Here is a 14,212-nt window from a genome sequence, read left to right as displayed (position 1 = left end):
GCTCCAGTAAAAATTGTTTTTCATTGAGAAAATCGATGGGGATTTCATTTTTGTGTTTTTCAAGAACACAGGTCTCACTCTTCAAACTCTTGTGTGGATCAAAGACAAACACGGTCAGACGTCCAAGCTAGCGCTCTGTGACCCCAAGGTCCTTTGAGAGCTGCAGCAGATGTTGACAGCAGAAGGACTTTTTCCAAAGCTGCAGGTGGGCACGGGCACTCACCATGTAATGCAGGGCCAGCATGTAGCCTGGATAGCCGTCTGTTTACCAGCTTTGTCTCTCCACATGTGTAGCTAAATGGTTACTGGCAACAGAGTCTAAGTCACTGATGATGTCTTTGTTACAGGGAAACAGCGATGGGAGTCTCAGGCAGGGCTTGTCAATAAGGTCTTAGAAATTTTCTGATGAAATGTGACAGGAACTCACCCTGAGCTCAATTCTAGCGTAGTAAAAAATGGATTGTGAGAGTTGGGGGTTGCAGCAGAAAATCCTGCTTGAAAAAAAGACCCACAAAGGCCTCTAGTGCAGACCACTGATGTCAGACTATGACATAATGGGTTTTGCAAGGACAGGTGACTGGATAAGAGGATTGTTTTGGTTGAATGGGGCTTAACAAATCTTTGCCAGAGGGCCCTGGTACATTGTGCGATAACAGCAATCTTACAGGTTATTTGCATGTTGCACTGTTCGAGATGGATCTAATAGAACCTAGGTTGCAATTTCTGTCAGATTGTACAATATCAGTGCCTCTAACAGTTAATATATATATACATAAATACACGCCTGCGTGGTATCTACAGATACTTTATCTATGACCGCAGTCAGCAAATGTATTCAGTTTGATTTCATGCCCTATTCCAATCTGTTTTGTTAGTAGATTTGGGCCTTAGCAGCAGTCATGTTGTGAGACTTTGGTCCTAAGTTTCCAACACTGTCAGGATTTTTAGTCGCCAAAGCTCCAAAGTCGCCGACCCCACATGTCTCACAGTGTGATCCACGACCCCCACTTTGGATTGGCAACCACAGATTTCAACCCATTTCTCTTATAACAGTCAGTTTTCCTCTGTGACCATCCAAAAATTACACAGTACATATGGGTCTTAAGTTAGAATCTGTTCAAAAATGTAACCGGTTATCAGAACTCAACCCTGGTAAAACTGTACATAAGGGATAGAGTAATACTGTTGTGAGTATCGATGGAGATTATCCTGACAAACAGGACATTAGGAGGCCAACCTAACCTAACATTTGCATCTTCTGGGAGAAGAGACGGGGCCAAGAAAAAAACAAAAAAAAAACAAATACCAGAAATCCCCAACATATCAGCCTACAAGTGAGCATAACTCACATGTCTTTACTCCACAGCCCATCGCAGGTCTTCACAAGTGTGTAATTTCTATGTGACACTTTGGAAGACAGCACAACAATGCAATCTCAAATGAGATTATCTGAATGAAAAAGAAAGGGACATTGTTAGAGGAGAAAGATGTCTCTTCCAGAGAATAATACTGCCTCTCTGTCTGCATTCATGTCGCAATTCAAACATCATGCCATGCCTTCACAAGTTTCCCTGAACACTGTAACAAGTCTTCAGGGGCAGTAGACAAGGATGTCACTGACATTTTTATAGAGTTGGAACCTTGACTGCTAATGAGATTTTTTTTTTCTACCAGTAGCAAATGTAACAAGTCATTTCCTGTACAAAAATCACTTCTTCAAAAAAAAAAAAAAACAGCATGGTAGTATTTCTGATTAAGACTTGCTTTGTGTTCTTATTGTGCACAACTAAATGGACTGCCATTAATTCTCCATTTAGTCCTTTTTTTTTTTTATTATTATTATTTTTGTTTCTTGCAGTATTGTGGAACGTAGCTCATTTGTGACATTGTTTTGCTTTACATTGTGCAGCCTTTAGACTGCCCGTGTGAAACATTTCAAATCATGTCTCTTTTTACTTAAAACATCTTCGGTTAATGGGCATTCTTTTGATGGTGCTCACAGCCTCACACCACAGCAGTGTGTGGACACTGACCGCTTAATCAGGTACTAATTAACTGACACAACCTTAGAAACTAACTCATGATTACTTTTCTTTCCAAATTCATAGCCCATTATGTCTAACAGATATACATTCGGAAATCCATTTGGAAGATGGTACTATTTTTTCAGTAGCTGAGGTAATAACTAAGCAAAGAAATGACTGTCAAGAAATCAATTTAATTTTAAAAAGTTAATGGCACTTATTAAACTGCCATCCAATTTGCTGTGATGAGTGTAGGCGTTTAGCTATACAAGCACATCTACTCCAACCCCGCATCCACATGCAAAACAGTAATGCTCATTGTCATGACCAGCTCGTTCAGGCCACAACAACTAAAGGTGCTCCACACGGTGAGCCTTAATTAAGTAAAAATTTTAATTCAGTAAATTATAAGAAACTCAACTTTATAGGGTGTGAAGTTAGTTGTCAGTGTGTGGTGGCGGTGAGGGATGCATTGAGAGCCATGTGTGTGTGAAACTCGTGTTGTACGGTGCGAAAACAAAGGAAAAACAACTCAACCAAAACCACAGGGTGCCAGGTGACTGGCTGCAGAGGGAGAGAGAGAGAAACCCTGAGAAAATCTGGGGGCACATTCAATGACAAAACGGTGTGCACCGTTTTGCTATGGTTTCCAGGTTGAACAACGTTTCCTCGAAATGGTGTGAAACGGTGTGCAACGAGCTTTGTGGTGCGTTTTGTCTCGCTTGGTGGGTGTGTCATAGGCATTACCCAATCACCAGTGTACACAAACCCTACCTTATTTAAAAGGCCGCCATTAGTTCCAGGGCTTGCGTAACACAACAGGGTGTTCAACGCACCACCATTTCCGTTTGAATAAATGTCTTCCTACATTTTGTCATGTGTATACATATACACATACATATAAAATAGATAGATAGAGTATATACACCATTCAGACAAAAAATTAAAACCGGTCACTGGTTTTAATTGTTGTGACTCATCGATGTAAATAACAGTCTGGGCAGTGAGGTGGCTGACTCATTATATTTAGTCCACAGCAGGCCCGAGCCTATAGACAAAACATAAAACTTACCCCCAAGCTTCTTTGGTGGCTTTTTTTTTTTTTTTTTTTTTTTGGTCAACATCTTCTCCTTTTTAACTGATATTTATAAGCTGCTTGGCTCTTTCAACAGTCCCTGTAAATACACTTTACAATCAACTGAACACATCTGCCATCGTCTAAACTAGAGAAGGGCATATTTGATCCAAAATACAATGTAACCTTAAGTTGTTAACGTCTGTATGACAATATTAAATCTTAGTTTGAGCTGTACGAGTAAAGGTTTGTACGGGTAGTCGCATGGAACTTACATTGGAATGGAACATCTTCCATGATGAAAACAACACAGGTGGTACATGTAGTCAGTAAGTCCGCATGAATATAGACTCACTGTTAGAGGGTTTTATAACCCACTTCCACTCCCCACTAATTGGTTTGGGATGGCACTTAATGCGGTGGGCCCTCCACGTAAGCGCGCAAACGGAGTGGAAGTGGGTAGGGAGAGGTTGTAGGGGTTGGTTTTAAAAAAAAAAAAAAAGGGCCCCTATCATCACAGCAAATGGATGGGCACAGCATGTACAGAAAACAGAAGCCAAGTAGCCTCGGAAGAGCAGACGGCCACGGCAGTCACATCGTGAGTACGAGGTGCTTCTTATGCAATAAAGTGTAGCTGATGAGAAATGCATAAATTCATGAACAGGTGTAATGTGTTCTGTAAAAACTTGAAATGGCCTTTCAGCACAAAGTAAGAGTGACTGCAAATTATTTATGTGAATTTTTAAATACATGCAAACACAGTCACACTCAGAATAACACCTGTAATTATGGATTTCTGAAACCAGGGATGTTTTGTTTTTGTTTTTTAAATAAAAAATGAAAGTTAAGTTTGAATGACTTCATTAAGCCAGATATAATTTTGAGTGACTGTTTGGGAATCTAGGCTGATCACATTAACTTATAGAGAAACTTTAACCAAAGTAGGACAACACTTACAGCTCTCTAGTTCTCGCTATACCACCATAATAGAAAGTTCTGCTTCCCTAGAGCCCAGGCTGACTTAATAATGCGGCAGAACTGTGCAGTTGACACTATTGCTGTAGAATGCTGTATAATATATAAGGTAATTTATCTTATGCTATATACAGTAAATAAAAGAAGACTAAGAGTCTCCAGCCATACTTATGGCTCTATGAGGTTGTACTTGAACTAAATTCTAACTCCAACATGCCAACGTACCCACAGAGACAATGCTGAGATGCTGATGTTTAGCATGTACAATGTTTGCCATGTTCACCATTCTAGCACATTTAGCACTAAACACAGAGAACAGACGAGGCCGATGGGAATGTCATTAGTTTAGCACGTATTTGGGCATAAAACTAAAGCATTGGACAAATTAAATTTGACCTTGATGTGGTGCTACAGGAGACGTCAGGAGATGACCAAAGTGATTACAATTCATCCTGTGGGGGACAGGACTGTGTGTTCCAAATGTCATGCCAATCCATCGAACAGTTGTTCACATGTTTCAATCAAAACAAAACATTTCAGCCTCATGGTGCTTGTGAGGGGATCACCAAAGTCATGGACTCATACACAGGTCACCATGGATATTTGTAAAACATTTCATGGCAATCCATCCAGTAGTTGTTGACCTATTCCAGTCTGGACCAAAGTGGTGGGACCGACTAAAAGACATTGCCATCCATAGAGGTACACCGCTAGTGTGGTGAGAAATACTATCAAACTGTTTACATGAATACAATAACAATGATGAAAAATCTTGCTAATAGTCCAAGTAAAAGAACAGTTCAATTTAACTATTTATAATTATGATTGTGAGGCACAAATTAATAAATCTTCCCATTAAGACGTTATCATGTCTTGAATGGTCTGTTTTAATGCCAGAAAGAGCTGAAGGCTGCACATATGTTACTGAAACTATGCTTTCTCTACTGCTGAGAGTCTCATCATACTAACAAACACAGCACAATGTACATGAGTCGCACCTTACTCACATTACTGTCTAAATCACATTGCAACTGCCTTATCCATGTGCTGTTGGGCAACTCAGAGTTATATCTTCGAGGGATTACCAGGGTGCCATGAAAAGGGAAACAAAGATGTCATGTTTTTAATTTGACAACCATGTATTTTTGAATTTATTTTTAAAGTGTACAATTTTCTGAAACCACAGAAAAAATAAAGTTTTCCTTCCACTTAGGTTATAACATTAACATTTGGGATTTTAGGCTGTCACTAAACACCACTAAAATGTTAATTTGGTCATTTAAAATTCCTCCTATCCTGTTTTGTTATGTTTTTTAAATGATCTGATAATAAAACGATATAATAAAATGGAACAACAATCGTGCTCTTCCTCTTGCCTTCTCTTACACAGTGCACCTTCCAACCTTGAAACAAAGAAAGAAGAAAAAAAAATCAATGTAATTGAACACTGTGTGGTCACTGTGATAGTGAGTGTAGATACAATTCTCTAATGTTAAAAAAGGGGATCATGTGCAGCAGCAGCAGCGGCGTGCAGCACTTACACGTGCCAGTGACGGCACAGCTGAAACTGAACAAATTTCAAAGTCTGAAGTGCCAAAATATGATTATATAAAGTTTCAGGGAATTAAACAAATTTAAACAAAAAGGAAGTGCCAGTGGCAGATCACTCTTTTTCTGCAATTCCAGTTGTCATGAAGATGGTAGTAACTCATAGTAATGTCAGGGTTTGATGTTGCTCATTAGGGCCAGTAATGATTTGTGGAGAGATTGTAGGTGTGGGGGCTGTGTCTCATTTAAAGCCATAAGCCAGCAAACAGAGTACTTCAGACGCTAGTGTTTACTGAGAGATCTGAGCTATTTCATTGCTCTTAATGTCATAATTTACGTTCTGCTAGTGGACCTTAATGGATCCAGCGCTCCATATCTACTCTTTTTGTTCCGCTGAATCATCAATGGAAATGTACATTTCAATCTTTATGATTCTACAGCACACTGTAAATGTAATTATGATGCTATTACTCTCAGTAGAAATACCGGTATTAGTATTATTGCTATTATCATAAATATTATGTTAGTTTTGGATGTTTTGGACTCATGATGGAACATTTGTTGCAGGATGTTCATCATTTTTTGCCTGCGATGAACTGTGTTCTGCAAAATTCAGGAGGGGGATTTACTTTTGTGCCACACAGTATGACTCTTTAATTCCCTACCAGGTACTGAACATCTGTCAAAAATTCTCTGCAGTATGACAGTGAGATGGCAAAAGCAGTCAATATTTCAGCAACAGTATGCCGTATTTATTCACAATCTAATCTAACATTACATTTTGAAGCTGCAACAGGTAAGAATTTTATTTTAAAACACATTTATTTGTTTTATCAGTCAAAATCAGGCTGCAAACCATCAACCCATCCAATGTAACTTAGACTACACTGATTAACTGTGTTGTACCCAGATTAAATATGGTGTTGGGTACCCATAGAAGTGATAAATCAAAAGTGTGAGATAAAAACTTCCTCCTAATCAGCATCAAGCGAGTGCTCTGACTATCGACATCTGAACTCACCAATGTTTCTTTTGCCAGCCATGAGCTTTTGCCTCTCCTGTCCCTTTAAAGCAATCACAGACTGGCCAGTATTGCTGTTTGCAGTTTATTGACTTCTCATGCCATGATTTCTGGGTGCCAAACATTAAATTGTCAAAATAGTAACCTGTCACTGCCATTTGGAGCTGTCATCGCTGCCAGCTTTAAATGATATGATTCCACATATTTTATGTTTACTGCAGCATCTCAGATGTTGACAGCTTGTGACAAGACTCAAACAATTTTCACGGGAGTGCTCCAATCCAAGCAGGAGCGATCCCCTTCCTCTGCCTCTGAATGTAGGTCCTATGAATTTTTGAGTGTGCATCATGGTGACATACAGGAGATCTTTGCATATAAAATCATATAGAGTTTTATCCCTAAGGCGTCCTGTCCAAACCCCGGTCCTTTCCCTTTGACATTAAGACCAGAGCATGCTCTCTCTGAGAAACAGCCCAGCTTCTGCCTTTTAATGAAAGGTGTTCATCATCACCTTGTCAGCAACAGTGTGTGACTACGACAGGTTGACGCCACTTAGTCTCCCTAAGGGGAGCTTCTGCTGTCAAGCAGAATTTGCAGTCCTGCCATTTTACCTTGACAGATGAACCAACCTGGACAGGACAGGAGAGCGGGGCCACATAATGGGCCCTCCAGTTGTCTTCCCCTTCAAAAAAGGGGACCGGATGACATTTGTGTCTTATTTGAGTCTCAGCTGCATCTTGTTCTGCTGTGCTAGTCGTTCTGTGTTTACACCAACAAATGAATCAGAGCATTACTTTCACCATCATTCATCGCCCACACCATCACATCACGATCCTCGAAAGGCCCTCAAAGGTCAGTGTGGCGGAGATGACCGGTCTCCTCCTTGGCTGCTACAAGCGAGTGCCTTCGCTTTGCCACAGTTCCCCTGCATGGCTGAGCCCTGATCGCAGGCGTAAGGGGGGTTACTATAATGCTAGCTGACAACCTGAGAAGCTGTGATTGCTTAGAGGGCTTTGTGGGCAGGCTGGGTGGAGGGCGTGGGTGGCTGCGGAGGGATAGGGGCCGTGTCTCACAAGGACCTTTAACAGCCTTTTAAAAGCTCTGAGAGGGCCGGCCTGACGCCAGCCACTCACAGGAGAGAAATCGCTGACAGAGCTAAAGAGAGGAACGGCGACGGGGAAGAGGCGAGCAGGAGTGCGCGGCAGTTCCTGGAATGCCTTTAAGGTCATCACATAGTCCTGTTATCCCTGCGATGATCCAGACATGCCACAACCTAATCGCCCACTGTAGTCACTGTGTAATTACAACCATCTGGACTAAATAATTCACCAGAAGCAACCGCTGAAATAACATCCAGCACTCCAGGAACACACTTGTTCAAGCTTTTCCACTGCAGCCTATTACACCACTTTAGTCTCTGCTGGATCAGCCTGGCCACTGAGATAGAAACATCCTGCATTACAATCCTATGACCTGGTACCACTCAAAGCAAACTCACAGCGGCTGTGTTTGACCTATAAAGGTTTGACCAAATTGGCTAATACCATGCTCTGTGCTGCTGAATCCTCAGTTTCTGAGGACAATCACCCATCCCTGGAGAGAAAAAAAGACATTATCCAAAAAGAACACTAAGGTCCTGGGAAGCTTTATTACTCTCATTTCTTCAATATCTCCCTCAGACTTCCAGTTGAGCTCCATATTTCATCTCGGCACTGAAGAATGAGTTTTCTGACAGTGAACATGAGAAATGTAAGGGACTCAATGGGCACGGCTGGAGGGGGGCAGCCTACCCACAGAAGATCACAGCAGTGGCAATGAATGCATCAGAAAACACTGCTGTAGGCGAGCATAAGTCAACAGTGCCTAATGTGAGCCTTTGGTATGCATGATGTTAAATAGATTGTGAAAATGCTCTTTTCATGACTAAGATGGAGCTTTTCATTAATCCTGGAGCTGAACCTGCCTCCGCAAAACAACGAGCATCCCTCGCGGGAAAGACAAAACACCCACGGTGGGCTACAGGGATCTCAGAAGAGCTCTCATACAGCCCATGGACTCACTCTCTCTGCATCCGCCCCCTTAGCTGTGCGTGCGTTTGTCATTTGCATGTTTGTAGATATATGTAATACGTCATGTGTGTAGCGAGCTGTAATAAGTGTCTATCTCCCTGAACATGTATCATTTTCGGTGTGCGTCGGTGCCTTTCAACACCATGTACATATGCTTTTGTGCTCTGTGTGCAAAGTGTAGGTGGATGTGGTTGAGACAGATATTCACAGAACTTAAATCATATTCTGCCTTTTATGTGTGCATGCGCAGCAGTTGGTCAGGGGAGATAAAGGTTTTTTGATTTTATTTTCGGAAGCCCCTGTTAATGATACACATATGTAGAGGATTAAATCAATAGCACAGAGATTCAAAAAATATTCACATGTGTGAAAGCTGATAAGTCTACCCAAGCTACTTTTTTATTTGCTACGATATTAAAAAATGCTACAGGAATAACTAGCAGACCTCAATTTAGCACAATTCCCTCTCTACTTTTTCCCCTCTCTACCTTCCTTCCTTCCTTACTTGTGTCTTCCATAAATTAAGAAGAGTGTGTGTGCAAAGACATTTGTACACATACACCTCAATTTGAAACCTAAATAGTAGCGTTGGAGGTGCAATTGAGGACGATTATCACAGAAGTTTGTCTTTGTGTGCCTGCATGTACTTGTGCACCAGTGATTGCAAGTTTCACTTCAATATTCCAATGCCACTAGTAGCTGTAAACGGTGCAACGCAGATTCAAAATGAAACAGGTTTCACTGCCAAACTCTCATCCTGTCATGCTTCGTTAAAAAGAAGTTAGAGACAGTTTAATCAGCTGTTGCAAAGTTAAATTAATCAACACAGGACACCAAATTTCACTTTGGTGCCCATAGACGCTAATTCGAGGGCACATCAGCCATGTAGCGGTAACAAAGCCCTCTTCGTGTTCTGTCATTTCTCCAGAACCTGCACCACACTAATCTCATCATACCAAGCCTAGCAATCTATTTCTGAGCAGAGCCATTTTTTGAATCAAGCACCTTCCTGCCAGCCAGCGAGCGTGACTGCGAGAACCGGAGCAGTCCCCAGGTAACGGCCCAGGCATCCATTTGTAATGCTGATGTCTGGGCTGATGTCTAAGCAGCCCCTTTATCAGCATCTGTGTTGATAGGTGATGGCTGCGCAGAATTTTTGTGTGCTACAGAGAGAACCATTGTAGAAACCAGGATAAAACCGGGATCTACTGCCATTAAAACTGCAAATTTTCTCATGCTGTCCCAGTTGGTAATGAAGCAACGGAGCAGCAGGACAGCTAAAACTAGTGCACCTGCAAGGCTTCATTATAAATTGCTGTAACCATCTGACCTTAAATCCACTTAACAAGCATGTCAGCCTAAGTGTGTTGAATGGATAGTTTCAAGCAAGGTTCAAAAAGACGAATATATAATTCAGACTTGGCCCATTAGACAGGAAAACATTTGAGGAGATATTTTATTGCACCATACAGCAGGGCATCCTGACATCTGTGTGTGCACCAATCTTTGGGGGTGTTATTCTCACTAGAATGGATCCTATTGTGCCCCCGACTGCAATAACTAGAACAAAAGCAGCATTTTAGAGTAAAAAAGAAGCATTTAAATCATATGGATTTGCAAAAAGTGCTAATCTGGTGGTACAGTTTGAAATACATTTGGGTGACAAATTAAAGGAAAAAGAGAAGGGAAAAATGTTTTAGTGAAGTTCAGTTAGCCACCAGTGTATTTTCGATTCTCCTTGACGTACAAATTCTCCAATTCTCTGAAAGTCTATTGCATGGGTGAATTCTTCCACAAGATATTCCCTCGCGGTGTTTAAACGATGACGCTGAAAAAGGGGCGTCTCACATCCAAAATCTCCTGTTGCAACCCTGTCTTGTAGAAATTATGTTTCTGTTCTACAAGTGTAATTTGCAGACACATTTTGAGAGAAATGTATTAATTTTTTCTATCAACATAATGAGGAAACATCAATTAACAATATTTGCCATGTTGCAAAACGTTCATATTGAACCAAACAGCAAAATATATTGAATTTGTTTTCTCCACCATATCTGCTCGTAGCAACTAAAGCATTAAACTTTTTTTGGCTGAACCACAACAGCAGGGCCAGCCCTATAGATGCGAATGTCCTTGATTGACTGACTGACATTCAGTGACAAGTCATTTTTTTGATGCCAAAAGTCACCACAGCCGAGACTGAGATTACAAACCCAGGGCACTGGTGTCAAAGTCCTGCACTCATACGCTCCCCATCCGACCCGACCACAACAGCAGTGCATAATCCTTCACTCGGAGAATGTTGCAACAGGAGGCGATCACGTTTCCTAAAACAGCATAACTGGCGAAGCAAATTAGTTTCTAGGAGACGGCCCACAGGTGTCTTACTGGGTTAAGATCTAAGAAGGTCATGATCCACAGCTCTTTCATATTCATCAAGCCATTCAGTGAAAAGACTTTTGGGAGTATCAGCTTTTGAGCAGCCGCTTTTGTCCCTCATTTGCTTGTTTGTAAATCCATTCGTTATCTTCTAATAGCAGATATTGGGATTTTAGTTAAGCACCGAGGCATGTAGTGTAGTTGGTGACTTCAGCCATACCCCAGTGGTTGGGAGCCATGCATCCCCTTTGTAGGCTGTGGTGGTTGATCTCAACAGGAGACAAACCAGTTTGTTGTTTTCAGTTCAGTGTGTTGGAGAATGAAGTCTTGAGAGCATTTCTTTGATTCCTGGAGAGTGGCCAGTTTTCTGCTTAGTTCATAAGTACCTTCACATCAATGTTTGTACAAAGAAGACTAGGGTTGAGTCTAGAGTTGATGCAATTGTCTCCTGCTGTGATTGTCTCCTGCTATCTTTGATCTCACCATTGTACATGTTGTGCATCAGATGTCAAAGTCTTCGTGTCTTTAGTGATATTGTCACCTCTGCAGGGGCCCTCTGCATTTCTTAAGCCTTTTATATGTTACTCCACACATTCATTCATGCTTTTTCTTTAATTTGTCATTCAAACGGCTATATTTCAATTATTTTATATTAACAATGGAATCAAATGACTTTCTGCAATATGAAATAAGTCGATCACGAGGACGAACCCACAGAGAATTGTCACCTGTCTCTGCAGTTCTTCTCGGCTCTACAGAGCTCTATATCATCTTTCAGCACAGAACCAAACAGCAGACAGACAAATTTAGCGACAAGCATTTAGCAACTAAAGAGCTGGCAATTTCCCTCAGGAATTGGTGGAGTGCAAAACAGCTAAAAGGAGACTGAATAATGGACACAAACAAGACTCCAATTTAATGCTCATAATGCTCCATGTCTGCTGGAGGTTTAAATAAGGCAGTGTTTGCTACCATGTGCAGCTTAAAATCTTGTTTTTGCTCACCTCATGTGGTTTAACTTCTCACCCTGCTGCAGTGATGTAGAAGCGTACTCCAGGGTGTGTCAGTACACTGTGACAGCACTGTTGGGCGTGGTTACAGGTGCAAGAGTGCACACAGAGCAGGAAAACACTGCTTTTCAGCCTGATGTAAATTACTCTTTAACTTGCTACTTGCAAGTACTTGCTACTTTGGCAGGAAACAGTGGAATAATATTGCCTTTTAAGTGGATATGTTGAACGTGTTAGCAAACACTTGCTTATTTACACATACATTAATTCATTTGGATTCATGTTTCTAGTAACCTGCCTGTCCAAAAGTCCAATATCTATAATTTATATATATATATATATATATATATATGATATTAGCTCGTTTTTGATCTCTACCAACTCCTGAAGGAAATATCTGACTCTTTAGCTGCTAATTGCTCCAGTACGTTCACCAGTCGCTAAGTGTGTATGTCTGCTGTTTGGTGCTGAGCGGGTAATTTACAATGGGCTTTTAGAGCTTTTTAACTGAAAGCAGCTGCCTGCTGTGACTGAAAACGATGAAGATGCAGGCCAGACGGCTAAACAATGGGTTGAAACCCACTATCAAGCTTTGTGAAGTCGAGGGGAGCTGCGGATTCAGGTGATAATTCTCTGTGGGGTCATAATGATGAGTGACCCCTTTCACATTGTTTTCACATTGTCAATTGAGAGGAGGTTTCAGGGAAAAGTGAGCACAAATGGAATATATAGAGTGCAGTGCAGCGTGATCACAGTGGACTCTTGCCTCTGTCCGGTTACACCCACATTCAGAGGTGGAAAGAATATCCAGGCAGGAGCGTTGCTATATTAAATTTTACTCAAGGCTCAACTAAAACAGCTCAGAAAGTATTGAGCTACATGACAAGTTTATTGAATCCTATCTATCTATCTATCTATCTATCTATCTATCTATCTATCTATCTATCTATCTATCTATCTGTTTCGTTATATGGTGTTATGAAGGTGGGAGGAGAGATAAAGTACGGGTGGTTATGGTTTCTTAATAGCTAGTACGTGACAGCAGCTTCTTTTATCTATTGTTTCATTATGCAGGTGCAGGACAGTAAGAGCCCTGATATCAGCAAACATTATACAACTGTCCGTAAATGACAGGAAAAAGAAATCAAAGGCAGGATTTTGGAAAATGGGGGGCAACATCTTACTGGTAACATTAGTGCTGTCACAGTTCTCATTCTCAGCCCAGGCTCTCAAATCTGGCATCACTGCAACTGTCACTCTTTGGGTTGAAATGAAGGGTGAAATCAGCTCAACGCAAGAGCCTGCAACTCTCCTTTATGGCAGCCATGATTTAATGTCAAGAAAAGAATGCATTCAGGTGCTGTCTGCCTAATATATAATGTCTTGGAACTGCTCTGTCTATATGTTAATGCAGTTCCTTAATGGTGGTGGTTTGGAGGCTGGCATGGTGGGAGCTTGAGTGGAGCCGAGGGCTACGGGACGTAGGGAAGGGCACACCAGCAGTGAATTTACTTGGTGTGTTGTACGTTGAAGGGCTCACTCCTGACATGTTTGTTTTCCCACATGTTGGTTTAGTGAACTCGTTTTTAGCAGCTAAAGAGTCCCTCAGGAGTAGGTAGAGACCCAAAACAGAGCCAGAGGAGAGTGACTATTGAACTTACATTCACCGGGTGGCCAGAAGCACGACTCCAAATCAATGCTCTTGTTACTCTCTATCTCCTAGATTATAAAATGAGCAACTGTTCGTTTTAAAACCCCTGAAAACCTTGTTTCACATCTGCTAAACGTTGACAGATTCATGGGAGTGCGTGACATCACCTTTTCCCAACCGAGCCTTGTCCACTTCAAACGGGTGATAAGAGCGCAAACAAAACCAAAAAATACAGAAAACCTCTCGTCTGAAATAACCAAAGTTGTTTGAGCTCTGGCAGAAAATCTTTTTGACCAAGAAGGCCCCCTTCCCTCATAGTGAGAACCCGGGTGAGAAAATATGTTTTCAGAACGTTCAGATGGATTTAATTAACAAATGGTGCTATTTACTTTGGAGCACCCACCACCTGCCTCATCTACCTCTGCCACGGTTAGTGTTTCCCTGCGGTTGTGGTTTCCCA

The sequence above is a fragment of the Xiphias gladius genome, chromosome 21 (assembly GCF_016859285.1).
Source record: "Xiphias gladius isolate SHS-SW01 ecotype Sanya breed wild chromosome 21, ASM1685928v1, whole genome shotgun sequence".
NCBI lineage: Eukaryota > Metazoa > Chordata > Actinopteri > Istiophoriformes > Xiphiidae > Xiphias > Xiphias gladius.
The sequence above is the reverse complement of the archived record's forward strand: the minus strand, read 5'-3'. Positions refer to the sequence as shown.